Source organism: Lynx rufus, unplaced genomic scaffold (assembly GCF_022079265.1).
Source record: "Lynx rufus isolate CCGP_SWC_20201006 ecotype Redwood Valley unplaced genomic scaffold, mLynRuf1.p SCAF_3, whole genome shotgun sequence".
NCBI lineage: Eukaryota > Metazoa > Chordata > Mammalia > Carnivora > Felidae > Lynx > Lynx rufus.
This window is the reverse complement of record NW_025814845.1, coordinates 168,023,465-168,038,431: the sequence shown is the minus strand read 5'-3', so window position 1 is coordinate 168,038,431 and position 14,967 is coordinate 168,023,465.

Sequence of the window (14,967 nt, the reverse complement as noted above, 5' to 3'; positions counted from 1 at the left end):
CCACTATGCTTTTTTTCCCTTCAGGTATATTAGGCTTGTTTAAAAGACTGGAAAAATATACATCAACATAAATGTTATTTCTCAGTGGAGTAACAAAAAGTCATTTCTCTTTTCTTGGGTTTGAAATTTCTTTTTTTAAATAACCAGATAACCTTTTTTATTATATTGGTAGCATTTACATTTCTTCATGGCATCTAACAATAATAATAATAGATTGTGTTTGAAATTTCTGAATGCTACATAACGAATATGTATTACATTTACAATAAGGAAAGGTTACCATTTAAAAACAGGGTAATTGTACCTGCAACATGGTTCAGTTACGTAGAAGATCTATGAAAACAGCAATGTTAATGGGAGAATTGTGGATAATTTTTTCTTTATATTTTTCAGCTTTTTCCAAAAATTTTATTCTGAGAGCACGATGTTGCTCTTAGGTAGACGGTTCATATAGGGAAACTGAGGCACAGTAGGTGGGCAGGAAGTCTCTCTGGCTTCAAACCAGAGCAGGTGTTCAGTCGTTCCCGGAGATGCTCCCTTTTGGGTCTATTCCTGACCTGTGACTTAAGGTCGAGGCTATGACTGTCACATAATAATGGTCTTTAAGCCTCTCCTCTCAGAAGAAATGGGCTGCAGGGCCCTGTGTGTTTGGGGTGAGGGTGGGGAGGCTCAGCACCCCTGAAGCATCACCCTGGCCATCTGTAGGGGCAGGAAGCCAGCCCTTAGCTGGGCCACATGGCAGCTGTGTGTCTCCAGATTCTGAGGCCGCAGCCATCTCCCCGCTCCAGGTGCCAGCTGTTAGGGAGGAGTAAGCCTTGCAGGCACATGTGTGCATATGTGATAGCAGCCCACCCAGTCCAAATATTTGGGGGCCTCCCTGATCTACCTCCCCGACAAGTGTGTCTAAACCAACACAAAATAGGAATAAAAACAAATAGAGGTGGGGAAAGAAGAAAAAAATGGGAAAATGAGAGAGAAGTATTTTTCAGATAAAGCAGTTGGATCTGATAACAACCCAGGAAACAGGCAGAAGGGAGGGTGGTGTGGCCCAAAGGGCAAAGGCGTGGGTTAGAAGTCACTGACCAAGAGTGTCTTTCACCCTCTGCCTACCTGTATGGTCCAAGGCATGTCCCCTACCTGGCAGAGTGCCTCTTCTGCAAGAGGCAGATGTCACTAAAGGGTAAGAAGGGTTCCTTGCTCCTGGAAGGGGCGCCCCAAGTGCACGTTTGGCCAAATACCCAGAGGAAGAGTGGTTGGTTCACGGTCTTCCCACACATGCCTGTTAGGATTTAGTTGTCATTGCCGGACTCACTGCTTCCAGATGCGTAGGTGAGGAATCAGCCGATGGCACCCTGGGGAGGCTCCCGCTGGGCTAGCAGGCAGCCCCTGGCCCCTATGTCACAGAGAGCAGCAGGTCTGGACCATCTTCAGGGCAGTCGACTCGAAGTGGCTCAGTGGCCCATGGCTGTCCTCCAGCAGGCCCACGCTGCCCAGGAGGACATTCACACACCTGTCCGTTGGCCTCAGAGTAAAGTAGTCTTTTGGGCTCCCCACCCTGCCCCAGCCAAGTGGAATGGAAGGGGGGAAAAAAGTAGCAATGGTCTATTGCCATTAAGATGTTATTTACAGTTCTGGCCGTTCTAAAGATGCCCCTGGGTCACTTACCTGTCTTTGGACAAGAAGAGACTCCAGCAGTGATTTCAAGGCAAGGAAATATGGAAAGAGAGCAACGTTGAAAATGTGAGTAGTAGGAAAGAATCATTCCTCCTTACTCCCTAGCTTCCTAAGTTTTCCTTTAAAATCCCGCCCCCCCCCAACCCTCCCACTGGCATCCGTTTGGCTTTGCAGACTAATTCAGGTTCTAGGACTGGGCATGAGTTGGAGGAGGCTACAACGAAAGAAGAAGACTTGATCCCGGTGATGTCATTCCAGAGGGGGTGACAAAAGCCACTTGGCAGGGTCTTCACTAGAATAGGTCAGACAACAGGTTCTGAACTGAAATATGTTGATATAGTCTATGAGCACGCTCATTCTGAATTAACACCGACCCCCTACAAAACATATAGACAGAATCCTAAAATGGACCCCTGTGGATAGCAGCTTGTGCCGTTAATGAAGCTGCTGTAGGGGTGGTCCTGTGCCTTAGGATACAGAAGCTATAGGATGACCACTCAGCGTCATGTCTGGACATTAAGGTTTGTTAATGTCCATCTCCAAGCAACAGCAGCTAGGCTGTTTCAAAATAAAAGTATCTGGCAGTGTTTGTATATGTCCTACCCTGAGGATAACACGGAGGGAGAAAAGATAGTTACTGGGACCCCAAATTCACTTCAATAGCGTGCAAGCTGCTTCTGGCAGGGTGCACCTGCAAGTCTCAGATAAACCCCCCGGGTCCACCCCGGATCTGCTGGGTGTATCCTTTTGATTGACTTAAGACTTCTTTCTCTCTTTTAAAGGTCTAGTTTGAGCCTCATATCTCCCCCTCCTTCTCGGTGACGTCTCCAATTGCTCTTACAATTCCAAGTCGGTATCATTCGGGTCAAACTAGTTCATGATTGATTAATATTTTGTGTTTCGTATTTATGTTCCTGTTGCAGTTCTGGAGAGTGTAGCCGATGACACTTCTGTCAGCCCCCCCGTGGGGCCTACCCGGAGCTGTCACCAGGAAAATAGTGGCAGACACCGCTCTAAGTATCTAGAGTTTGTCTGTGTTCTGCTGTTTAACTCACTGTAAGTGAGCCCCCGTGAACATCCGCTTAGTTGCTTCGGAAAGCAGGCGGGTCACACCTAATGATAACCATGACTCTCACCGTAGCCTACGCCAATTCGATGTTTGAATCACATTGTTCAAGTTCATGTTCATCAGCCAAAGGGTTACAATGAAAACAGTCATGATTACAAATAGTCATTTGTACAGTCAGTGGTAACTGCACAAGATACGTGTGACAAACAACATCTCTGTGAATAACACGTACACAAGAACACAAACACATCCACAAACGTGAGGCTGAAATCCACATGCTAGCTCCTTCTGGGAGAAGGAGACGCAAACTGTGACTTTTCTTTATATTTACACACCGGTTCCAAAGCTAATGGTTAATATGTTTGCCTCGTTCTAAGATTTAGAAGTATAAGCTATTATATATCATGCATAGGAAATTGATAAATTACATTATGTGCCAAAAAGCTACATATTTCTATGTAGACACCTCTGTTTCAAACGGAAATGTGTAACTGAACAAATAATTCTTCACCAGAATGGAAGTTAACGCATAGGCAAGAGCAGTTAACTTGCTAAGTCTTTCCTCCGTGCTAAGAGTATTAGTCTTTGTTTCCTGCGTCCTTAGTATACTTCCTTCCTAGAAACATTGAGGGGAGGTCAGTCTGAATTAGAAGTCTGATACAGAGCTTTTAAAACTTACCTTCAAATACATAAACAAAAGTCCCATACCGCCAATATTAAATTAGGCCTTGTCAAGCCCAGTCCAGTACAGTTTTGCCTTTTACTACTAACTTAAAATGATTTTTAATTCAGGGGCGCCTGGGTGGCTCAGTCAGTTAAGCATCCGGCTTCAGTTCAGGTCATGATCTCGCGGTTTGTGAGTTCGAGCCCCGGATCGGGCTCTGTGCTGACCGCTCAGAGCCCGGAGCCTGCTTCAGATTCTGTGTCTCCCTCGCTCTGCCCCCACCCCTCCCTCCACCCCTCCACCCCCACCCCACTCCCTCATGCTCTGTGTGTCTCTTTCTGTCTCTCAAAAATAAACATTAAAAAAAATGTTTTTTAATGATTTTTAATTCAAATATCCAAGAGCCAGTCTTGGCTTTGGCATACAATGAATTGCTGTAGATCATTTACATATAAAAGGACACTTTTTAAAGGCTTTAGGTATTCTCTTAAGTGGGTAAGTAGTACTTGTATCAGTTTCCTCTGGATGCTCTAACAAAGGACCACAAAATGGAAGTTTAAAAGAACAAACAGTGTCTTACTGGAGTTCCGGAGGCCAGAAGTCTGAAGTCAGTTTCACTGGACAAGGTGTCGACCTGGAGGGGTCCTTCTGGAGGCTTTCGGGGTGAATGTTTCCTTGCCTTTTCTAGCTTCTGCAGGTGACCCGTGTTCCTTTGTCTCCTAGCCCCTTCCCCTCACTTCACCCTCTTGCTTCCCCCCTCACCTCTCCTCCTTCCTCCTCTACCTTCTCACCTCCCCCTGGAAGGACCTTGGGATTACAAGGGTCCACCTGGATAAGTCAGACTGATCTCCCCACCTCAGGGCCCTTTATCCATCACTCTTGCAAGTCCCTGTTACCATATAAAGTCCCAGAGATTGGGACACGGACAGCTTTTGGGGTGGCCTTGTTCTCAGGGCATTTACAGTGAGATGGACCAAGGATACACTTCAAACCGTGGAGCCATATGACATCTGAGCCCCACGTCCTGGAATCAGAGGTGGTGCTGGATTGGCAGTGGGGAGATCTGCCACGGCCACAGAAGGGTAGCTGGGGAACAGATGGGTCTGCTTTGAAATCCTGGATCTGACTTACTAACCGGGTGACCTTGGGCAAGTTGCTTAACCAATCTGAGGAGTAACCACAGCTCCCGGGCAGGGCTGTCCCGGAAAAGAAATGAGTTACTGTACGTGAAGTACCTGGCAGGGGAGGTGTTTGGGAAATAGCTGCCCTCCCTTTTAAACCCTGTTTGGCCTTCCTACCATGTCCTCAGTGATGAAATTACGCCTGTGATTTTTTTTTTTAATTTCTAAAAATTAAAAGCACCTCGCAAATATAGATTCATATGATTATAATAGACAAAGCGAGGTAAGCCTACCCTCTGATCGTCTCTCTCCTAAACTGAGAGCCCAGTGAGGGCATAGAAAGCAATGGCTTTCCATGTCATTAGTTGGAGGGGTGAGTGAAGTCCATGTATAGAAGAGCTTTGGGTATAAAGGGGGCAAAGGGATGAATGAGAAGAAAAAAGAAATATGAGAGACCGTGGGTTCGCAGGCTCTGAGAAGATAGAAAAGACCGTTTGGGCCCACCTTGCCCTGGATATCACACTGGATGATTTAAGCACACCAGTTCCTTGAATTTCAGTGTCCCCACCTGTAAAGCGAGCATTATGAAGAGTATCCCACCTCGCTCTAATTATATACCAATAATAATTTACATACAGATTGAGAAAATGTGTGCACAGTGTCATATAAATGGCGTTTTGGCCCACAAATCTAAAGTGGCCTCATACCCCATTGTTACAAGATATGGTCAGGAGGGGCAAAAACTGTCACCCAGGTTCAAAATGTGCCTTCCGTGTCAGCATGGGAAAAACAGGCAACACAACTAAGAAAGAAACTTTGCAACAAACTCTGTCAACAAGCCACTTATCCCCTTCCTCCATAACCAATGCCAACACTTCCTTGTCTAGGACACACCTCGAGCCGTGGACATTTATACCCAGATGCCTCACAAGGAAGGCAGCCTGCCAACTGGGCCCCTCCCTTCTAAGGAAAATGGCTTCTAAATGACAGATCTAGAGGCTGACTGCTCTCAGGACACCCTGTAGTACAGGTCGAAACAAAAGGATCAGAAGCAAGCAGCTTACTTTTCCGTCAGTGCCCAAGAACTAAGGGGAAACCCACATCAGCATGAAGCTCTCTGGTCTTTGTCGGCTACAGAAGCACCCGGAAGCAGTGAGCCTCCTCCCTATACAGGGCCTCCACTGGGTTCATTCTTGGGTGTTAGTCCTATTCTTAGTAACCAGGCAGTTTTCTTCTAAGGATCAAATCTCATGGTTTTCTTTTCTGGCTTTGCTCTAGCTATTTTAGTCCTAATCCCTGGGCCCCAGTATCCCCACCTTCTCATTAGGTGGGCTGTGCTTAGTTGATCACAGATAAGTAGGATTTTGTACTTGGAATCTCCTAGTACAACCAGTTCATTCTGCAGAGAAGAAAAGTGAGGCCCCCGGGGAGAGGAAGTGACTTGGCAAAGGTGGCAAAGAGGTTGGATGTAAATTTCTGGTCTTTGTCTTGTCTCCTTAGCCAGCTCCTCTGGAACACAGGGGCAGGGGCTATGGCTTCCTGCTTTTTGAGTCCCTCCAGGTGCCCAGGCCCATAGGTGGGTTGGGGGTAGGGGCGGTTGGAATCTGTAGACACGTATCGGTTGGTGGACCTAATTGATGGAACACAGGATTGGTGTATTGAGTTGGGGAGAAATTGCCAAGAGTGATCCAGACTGTGAAGCAGGTCCACATGGTTCTGAACAGCCACTTACCAGCTGGGTGACCTTGGTCAAGTTTCTTGACTTCTCTAAGTCACCATATCTTCAACTATAAGATGGCGGTGACCATACCTACTCCGCATGGTTTGAAGATTTACTAAAGCTGATATGCTCAGTAGATAGGAGTTGATTTTTGCTGTGGTTCTTATTATTGTGTGATTACAGTAGGGACAAGCACGGGGTCACTATGGGAGGTGGGGAAACAGTGAAAATGTCATGGAGAGATGTTGGGAAAGCACAAGAAAACCAGTCCCTTGCCACCGCTCCCGAAGTCAGGGAGCACTGCCGGCCTGCAGGAAATTCCGCTGATTCTGGTGGGCGGAGAATGTGAGGCGGGGGGAAACGAAGTGACTCCCATTCCTGGTGCACAGAAGACCTTCGGCTCATCCACCCACAGGGATCCTGGGAGCCCCACCACATCACCAGAATGAGTGGGGCCTCCCCTCCGTGTTTCCACTCACGGCCTGAGCGGTAGGTGACCCTTTATAGACAGTTGCCGTCCACCTGGCTTCCCCTGTGACCGGAGGGGCATAATCCAGGCCAGGGCCCACACTCGACGTGACTTCTCCTCCTAGAAATGGCTCCTCCAGCAAAGCGCTTGGGAGGATGGCAGGCACACGGAGCTCCAGCTGGGCGGGCCACTCAGCTACACGGAAACGGACAGGATGCAGACACAGCTGTGGGGGCAGAATTCCGCTGTCACCCTGGAAGAAAATGGTGACAGAGAGAGAGATGGCTCTCAATTCTAAGAAATTGAGGAAATCTCACCTCGGGGGGCAACACAAAGGTACTAATGCCTGGGTGGGCTCATTTCTGGCAGAATGGCCCTGGCTGACAGGTGTGGTTTGGCATGTATGCGTGGCTCTTCCAGCCCCTGGAGTGAGGCCCTCCCCCAGAGGTCAGTCCTGTGGGCGGTCACAACGTGATCATGTTCTCAGTGAACCTCTGCTTATCACTGCAAAAGTGTTACTGACGATTAAGCAGCGAGATAATGACCAAACCGGAGGGATCTGCCATTTTTTGTTTTAAGTTTTTATTGATTTTGAGATAGGGTAGATCAGGGGAGGTGCAGAGAAAGAGGAAGAGAGAGAATCCCAAGCAGGCTCCACACTGTCCTTGCAGAGCCCGACGTGGGGCTCGAACTCACGAACTGCGAGATCACGACCTGAGCCGAAACCAAGAGTCAGACGCTTAACCAACTGAGCCACCCAGGCGCCCCGGGGTCTGCCATTTTAATGGGGGCAGAGCAAAGAGGGAAACCAGTAAGATGAAGGAAAGTGGCTCTGGAATCCAGAAGACTTGGGTGTGAGCTCCACCTGTACCACTGCCTTGCACAAGCTGTGCTGCTTTGCCGGAACTCAGTTTTCTCATCTGTGACATGGGAATCATAATCTTTCTCGTCTGCTGTGGTTGTGGTGAGGTCCGAGTGAGATATTTATCTGTAAAGGTACTTGGTTAACGGTAAATGCTATACTCTTGTAGTAGGACGTTATTGCTAACTGTCCCTCTCGAAGTTCATCTCAAGGACTTTTAAAGTTGGGAAGGGAATTCTCAGCTGTACCTCAGATGACAGAGCTTGGGACAGCCCCGCACCCACCGTGTCGCTTTGGGAGAGTAGGTGCGTCCTCCAGTCTCGGGCCAGGGTAGCCCTTCGGAACTGAACAGCTGTGTGCTTGCTTGAGACCTGAAACCTTCCAACCTGATGGAAATAAAGCCTTGACATTGAATCAGAGCAAGCCTGCTAAAAACTGCCCCTTTCGGAAGGCAAGGAAGTAACACCTCTGATGGTTGGGTCCCGTGCTGGCCACGGAGCCACTGAGTCATTCCAAAGATTTCGAGCGGACCCTTTCCCCCCTGGGTGGCCCGGAGCCTTCAGGACTTCCTGAGTGTGGGAGCAAAATAAGATAATGACTCTACTAGCTTCTTGAGGCTGCCGTGTTGGCATGGCGGTGAGTGTGGCTGAAGGGGAAATGTGTGTGCGCGTGCACGCGTGTGTGCAGGTGGGGGGAGAGAGGGCAGGCAAGAGAAGGGAGGAGGGGGATGAGGCTCATTTGGTCTTCCATTCAAAAGTGCTGTTTGGCAGTTGACCGTACATAGGTTCTGTGGCGGATAAGGAAGATGGGGGGAGAGAGAGGGGACATGAGTGGGGGCGGGGGGAGGGAGGAAAAAGAGCTCAAAAAGGAGGTTATTTGATAGAATATTCTGAGCCGTAGACTCTGGGCAAGCGGGCAGGCAGGAGGGCCTTCCCCCAGAGAAATCCTGTCAGGGTCTGTGTGGGAAACCTCTCCTGTCAGGTCATTTTACCCTCCTGGGTTTCTTCAACCAAAGATGAACGTACAAGGCAATTCAAAGAGCTCTTGCCTGAAAAGTAGCAGCAGCCCATTCTGATTCCTGACCCTTCGCAGGTGCTCAGCAAACAGAAATGGAAGGCCAGGCATCAGTCCTCCAGGGGAAGCTGAGTCTGGCTCGGAGCCAGTTTCAGAATCCTGAAGCCCAACTCAGAGGCCTGCGACTAACTCTCAAGCGGGAACCCCTTCTACAGATTCAGGAAGGCACTTTGCACACGGACTCTGCAGTGAGGAGGCAGATAGCACGATCCATTTCAGTAATTTCACAGCAAAATGTCCTTCTCTGAGACGTGTGCAGGGCGTGCATTAGGCCTTGCTTCACCCATTCTCAGACCCCTACTAGGAGCCTGGGGGGATTCAGCTCCACCCAAATGACCTTTATTGACAGTACATCCTGTCTACGGGTAATGCAGTGAGGGCTAGACATACACAAGGAATACAGTCCGTTCCCTGCCCTTCAACAGCTCTCAACTCAAAGGAGAGGGGAAACCCTACCTATTGACAGATGAAGAAACTGAAGCTACATGTGATACCATTAAAACGTTCATTAGTTATTTCCTTCATTCATTTATTCAAACAACTTTTATGGAGTCCACTTGAGGTGCCAGGCCCTGTCCTGGATGCTGGAGGCTGACACAGAGAACAGTCAGGCACATCCTGCCCCGTTGTGGGGCAGACCCCCATTGTCACAGACCATGACAAATAAGTGGAACGCTTCGGAATTTATATTCTGGTGGTGCCCTGGACCCCTGTGACTTGTATCTGTGTGGCTTCAGTTTCATCATATGTACATGCCATTCAGAAATGGCATGTAATGGGAAGGTGCCGGGTGCGTGTGTGTGTCTGTGTGTGTGTGCACAAAACCTCCTGAAATTGCTGCCTCAGATCTCAGGGAGTTCGGGGGAGAAGGATGACTGGAGAATGGTGTGAGAAAAGGCAGCCCCGGCCAGTTTAAGTGATGAAGTGGTACCTGCAAGGAAGAGGTTGGCAGGGGGGATGGTATAGCTGAGAGCATGAGTTGGACATTCAATCTGCATCAAGACAGTGGTCAAGAGCACGGACCAGGGACAATCAATTAGATCTGCCACTTACTAGCTGTGCAATCTTGAGGAAATGGCCTAATCCCTTTAAATCTCAGCTTTCTGACCTATAAAATGAAGATAACTATGCATATCTCTCAAGGGTGTACAGGCATCATTGTGGGGATTCACTGAAATACTCTCTAATTAATCAGTGGCGCCTTCTAGGAATTCAGTAAGCATCATCGTCATTCGAATTGTCATTCGTCAGCATCATCATCGTTATCAAAAGTGTCCCACTGGGAAGGAGTAGCATAAGGTGACAATGAGTGTACAAGGGGACTTTCCTGGTCAGGGCAGGCCTGAGTGGATCGAAGGCCCCCTCCCTATCTCTCTGGGGATTTCAAGCACCCGTGGGAGAAAACGATATCGTGGACTAGACCTTCAGGGCCCAGGCTGCATCAGACTGGGAGGGAGTATGCTGCACCTGACAGTGAGTGGCTGGGGCCCCAGAGCCCCGGCTCTGGGTGGGGTGGGGCTCTGGGGCCTTTGAAGAAGGACAGCAGTTTATCGGTCTTGTCTCCCCACAACCCCACAAGTAGGTTCCTCAGAAAGAGATAAGCTCAACCCACCAGTCTCCTTCCCAGAGAGCAGGTACTTTTGAGTTTTAAGTAACCACATTTTTTTTCCTATTTACACAAATGCTTATATTTGCAAAGGGTAGAAAAGTTAAATAACATTTTATAATGATCCTGAGCCTCACCACCCAAAACAATCACTCTTCTGTAGTCCAGATATTTTTAGTGCTTTATTTTTTGTTTTTTTTTAAAGGTAAAGTTATAATCAGAATATAATTCTATTCTACTTTCTCACTTAACATTACTTTGTAAGATTCTGCTATTACAGACTTTACCTACAAAATTTTAAGTCTGCCTTTGGTTTTAAATAGATGATGTGTTTTTATCTAATCATTCCTGCACTTTTAGACTGTTTCCAATTTTATACTTTTTAAATAACATCACATTAACATCTTTGGATGCAGCATATTCTGTAACTTGAATTATTTACTTAGATTAAGTCCTCAGAATAGAGTTCATACAGTTAAAGGGCATAAACATTTATAAAGCTTTTAATGTTTTAGGCATCTCAAAATGTCTTCCAGGTTTTTTTTTAATGTTTATTTTTGAGAGAGAGAGACAGACAGACAGACAGAATATGAGTGGGGGAGGGGCAGAGAGAGGGAGAGACACAGAATCCGAAGCAGGCTGCAGGCTCCAGGCTCCGAGCCGTCAGCACAGAGCTGGACAAGGGGCTCAAACTCACAAACCATGAGATCATGACCTGAGCCAAAGTCAGATGCTTAACCAACAGAACCAACCAGGCATCCTATGTTTTCCAGTTTTTTAATGGTATATTAACATTAAAATGTTAAAACATAAAGATAAATAAAGTGAATGGAAAAAATGGGATGGTGCCTGGGTGGTTCCAGTTGGTCGGGCATGTTTAGTCTTGATTTCAGCTCAGGTCATGATCTTGTGGTTCCTGAGATGGAACCCCATGTCGCTGACAGCGCGGAGCCTGCTTGGGATTCTCTTTCTCCCTCTCTCTCTGCCCCTCCCCCACTTGCACACGCTCTCTCTCAAAATAAATAAATAAATAAATAAATAAATAAATAAACAAATAAATAAATAAATAAACTAAAAAAAAATAAAATGAATGGAAAAAATGATGAATAATCCTACCACCCCAAAATAACCACTTTTCACACTTTCATATACTTCCTTCCACATTGCTCAGGGGTCATTTCCCCCCAAAATCATTATTTTCACTTATTTCTCCACATCTTTAAGATTCTGTCTACCACATAATTACTGCACAATGGCCCTTTATGTGTGCATGTCATAATTTATATCTTATTGGTGGTTAACGGGATTTTACCCTAATGACTACCTATTATAAACAACACTAACTCAGATGAAAAAGATCACAGCATTCATGAAGAGGACCCTATCTGGAGGGAGTCATGGAATTATAACCTCAAGCACTCATACATCTCAAGAGATTCACTCATTCAGCACTCTGCAACTAGATTCTAAACCATTTCGATACTGGTTTCACAGATGGAGTATACTGCACTGTAGAGCATTGGAGTGGCCCGTGCAAATTCATAGATCTAGTAAGTCTCAGAGATGAGAATTGAAACCTAATGTGTTGGGTCCAATGCTCCTTCCATACACGATTCAATTTGGTCATTTTTGTTCCGAAACATTTTTGTGTTTTGAGCAATTTGAGAGCAAGGTGTGCAATAGGTGACAATGTGCTAAGGGGGAGCCTGAGGGAAGCTCTCTATTGGTGTGTCACATATCTCTGTCCTTGACTTTATGATGTTCAGCATTTTAATGAAGATGGATGAAGGAGGCTTACCCAAATTTCAAGTAACATATCACTAAGGTGCTGAGAGACAAGAGCAAGATACAAACTCAGTGGACCTGAAGGGAGGACCCAAACTCTTCCCATTAGAAAGAAGTATAAATATTTATTTTCTTTCCAAAAAGTGGGGAGTTGGGGTGGAGGAGAGGAAACTATATACAGCAAGGGGGAAAATTGACCTTATAGCATGTCTATTAAAAATATTTGAACCTGGGGGCTCCCGGGTGGCTCAGTCAGTTAAGTGTCCAACTTTGGCTCAGGTCATGATCTCACAGTTTGTGGGTTTGAGCCCCATGTTGGGCTCTGTGCTGTCAGCTCAGAGCCTGGAGCCTGTTTGGAATTCTGTGTCTCCCTCTCTCTTTGCCCTTCCCCTGTCCATACTCTGTGTGTGTGTGTGTGTGTGTGTGTGTGTGTGTGTGTGTGTGTGTCTCAAAAATGAATAAACATTTAAAAAACATTTTTTTTAATGTTTGAAAATATATTTAACTCCCCCTGCTTAGTGCTGGCCAAAAATGTAATGTGGGAGCCACCAAGTTGCATAATCCAGGGGGCCCCATTTACATGTACGTCAATGAGACAGCCTTGGATATGGTTGCCAAAAAGCTGCAGTGAATTTAGGCTGCCTTAATAGAACTGCTGGGTCATTAAAGAAATCTTCATGATACTTGTTAAAGACTATAAGGTCAGACTTATTCAGTAGGGACTTCTACAATGGCGTTTTGTAGTAGGGGAGAGAGCTTGGGCTCAACTCCAAATACAACAAGGACAAGTGAAGATTTATAGCCAAGGAGCAGAGGCAGTGGATGGAAAGTTACTAAGATGAAACATGGGGGGTAGAGGGGATTCTGGCTAAACAAACTTGACAGGATTATTGCTGAAGGCAAGCTGGAGTGGTAAGATACTGGTGGTTGGGGGGTGGGGGGTGAGGGTGGGGGGTGGGGATAAGGAATTTGCCCAGAAATCAAGGGTAGAGAGTTTTCCCTCAACTGATCCAGCAGAATTCTTGCTAAAAAACGAAGCAGAGGTGAACACAGAAGCCCAAGTCAGGGCCTCATGAGAAGAGAGTTCAAAGGTGATGATAAAAGGTCTGAGAAACATGTCATGTTTATCTTTCAGAAGACATTGATTGAATACCTACTATGCACCAGTTAAATAGTACAGGCAACAAAACTAAATTCCTGGCCCAAAGAACTTTATGTTCTGCTGTCAGTATAGGGAGAGACTAAAAATAAGCTGGTATATGAAAATAAGCAAGATAATTACAGTATGATAAATACTATGAGGGAAATAAAGGAAGGAAAATTGTAGAGAGTGGGATATCATCAAGTTTGGGGTGTCAGAGACACAGAGGCAACTCAGAAAATGAGGGAGAGGCTGATTGTGTTGAGTGCCGCGGGGAGCACACAGAGCAGAACAGAGGAGTACCCAAAGAATTTGGCAACATGGAAGTCGTCTGTGGCATAACCCAAGAGCAGCTTTGGCTGGGATACTGAAAATGGAGGCCCAGTTGGGTGGGTTGAAGAAAGAATGGGAGGTGAGGAAGTAGAAACAATCTTTTCTAGAAGTTTTGCTCTGAGTGAGGAAAACAGAATGGGGTGTGGCTAGTGGAGGATATAGAGTCAAGGAAGGATATAGAGTCAAGGAAGGATGTACTTTAAAAGATGGAAGGTATTAGCCCACAATTGTGTACAGATGGGAAGGCTCTAGTAGAGGAAGGGAAAGTGACGATCAGTAGAGAGGGAGGAGAGACACATAACCTTTGAGATGGCAAGTGGAGATGGGTCCAGCGCATAGGTGGAGGACTCGGCCTTTAATAGAGGCAGGGACACAGAATGCTTACTACAGAGGAAGCGTTGTAACTGGAAAGAAAATGGAAAATATGAGGTCAGCTGCCAGTAGGCTTGTAGGCTTGGTGGTAGGAAGGTGTTAACCACTTCCATTTTCTGAATGAAAAATGAGCCTGATATTGAGAGGAGCAGAATGCAGGTTTGAGAAATAGGGAAAGCTATGAAGTGAGTGCCTTGGGAAGTGAGAGTCCATACTGATGGGAAACTTAGCAGGACTGCTGGGTGGAACGGAGCATCCATCTGAGGTTCACGCAAGCCTCAGATATTGACTCTGGCTAGCTTGAGCAACAAATCTGTTGGAAGAATGGAGAGAGTTCACGTGGTCATAGGAAAAGCTGAAGGACCAGGGACTCATGGACAGCAGCTGTTGGGATGAGTGGATTCCATCCCTTCACATTCAGAGTCCAAGGAGAGAGCAATGGCCAGATTGAGGCGAAGAACGATGATTTTATTGTAAATCTCACCAAGACTGTGCTTAGTGGGAGGGGGAGGGATACTTCATCCAGCAAAACTGTGGTCTTATTACCTAAGGAAGAGGGAAAGGATTCTGGATAGACAAAACCAGATGACCACTATGTAGTCATGAATTAAAAATAACTAGTTAGGGGTGCCTGGGCGGTTCAGTCAATTAAGCCTCTGACTCTTGATTTTGGCTCAGGTCATGATCTCAAAATTTGTGAGTTCCAGCCCCAAATCAGGCTCTGCGCTGACAGTGTGGGGCCTGTTTGGGATTCTCTCTCTCTCCTTCTCTTTCTGCACCTCCCTTGCTCTTGCTCTCTCTCTCCCTCTCAAAAAAATAAACTTAAAAAAAAAAAAAACAACATAAGTAGTTAGTAGGATTGTGTGTTTTCTCCAGCAATACTTTTCTCTGGGGCAAGCTCAAAGAAAGTGTGTCATTGGGATTGAACTAAGTAAGCTTTCTGGAATAAGGAGCTTATTATAGTAATTAGACCTTACACAATCGTGGGAGGAGCTGGGCAAGTAAAAGTCCAAATTTGGAGCTGAAGAATCAGAAAAAAGCCACGATCCAGCCCTGGCACTGGAGAATGAGTAGGCA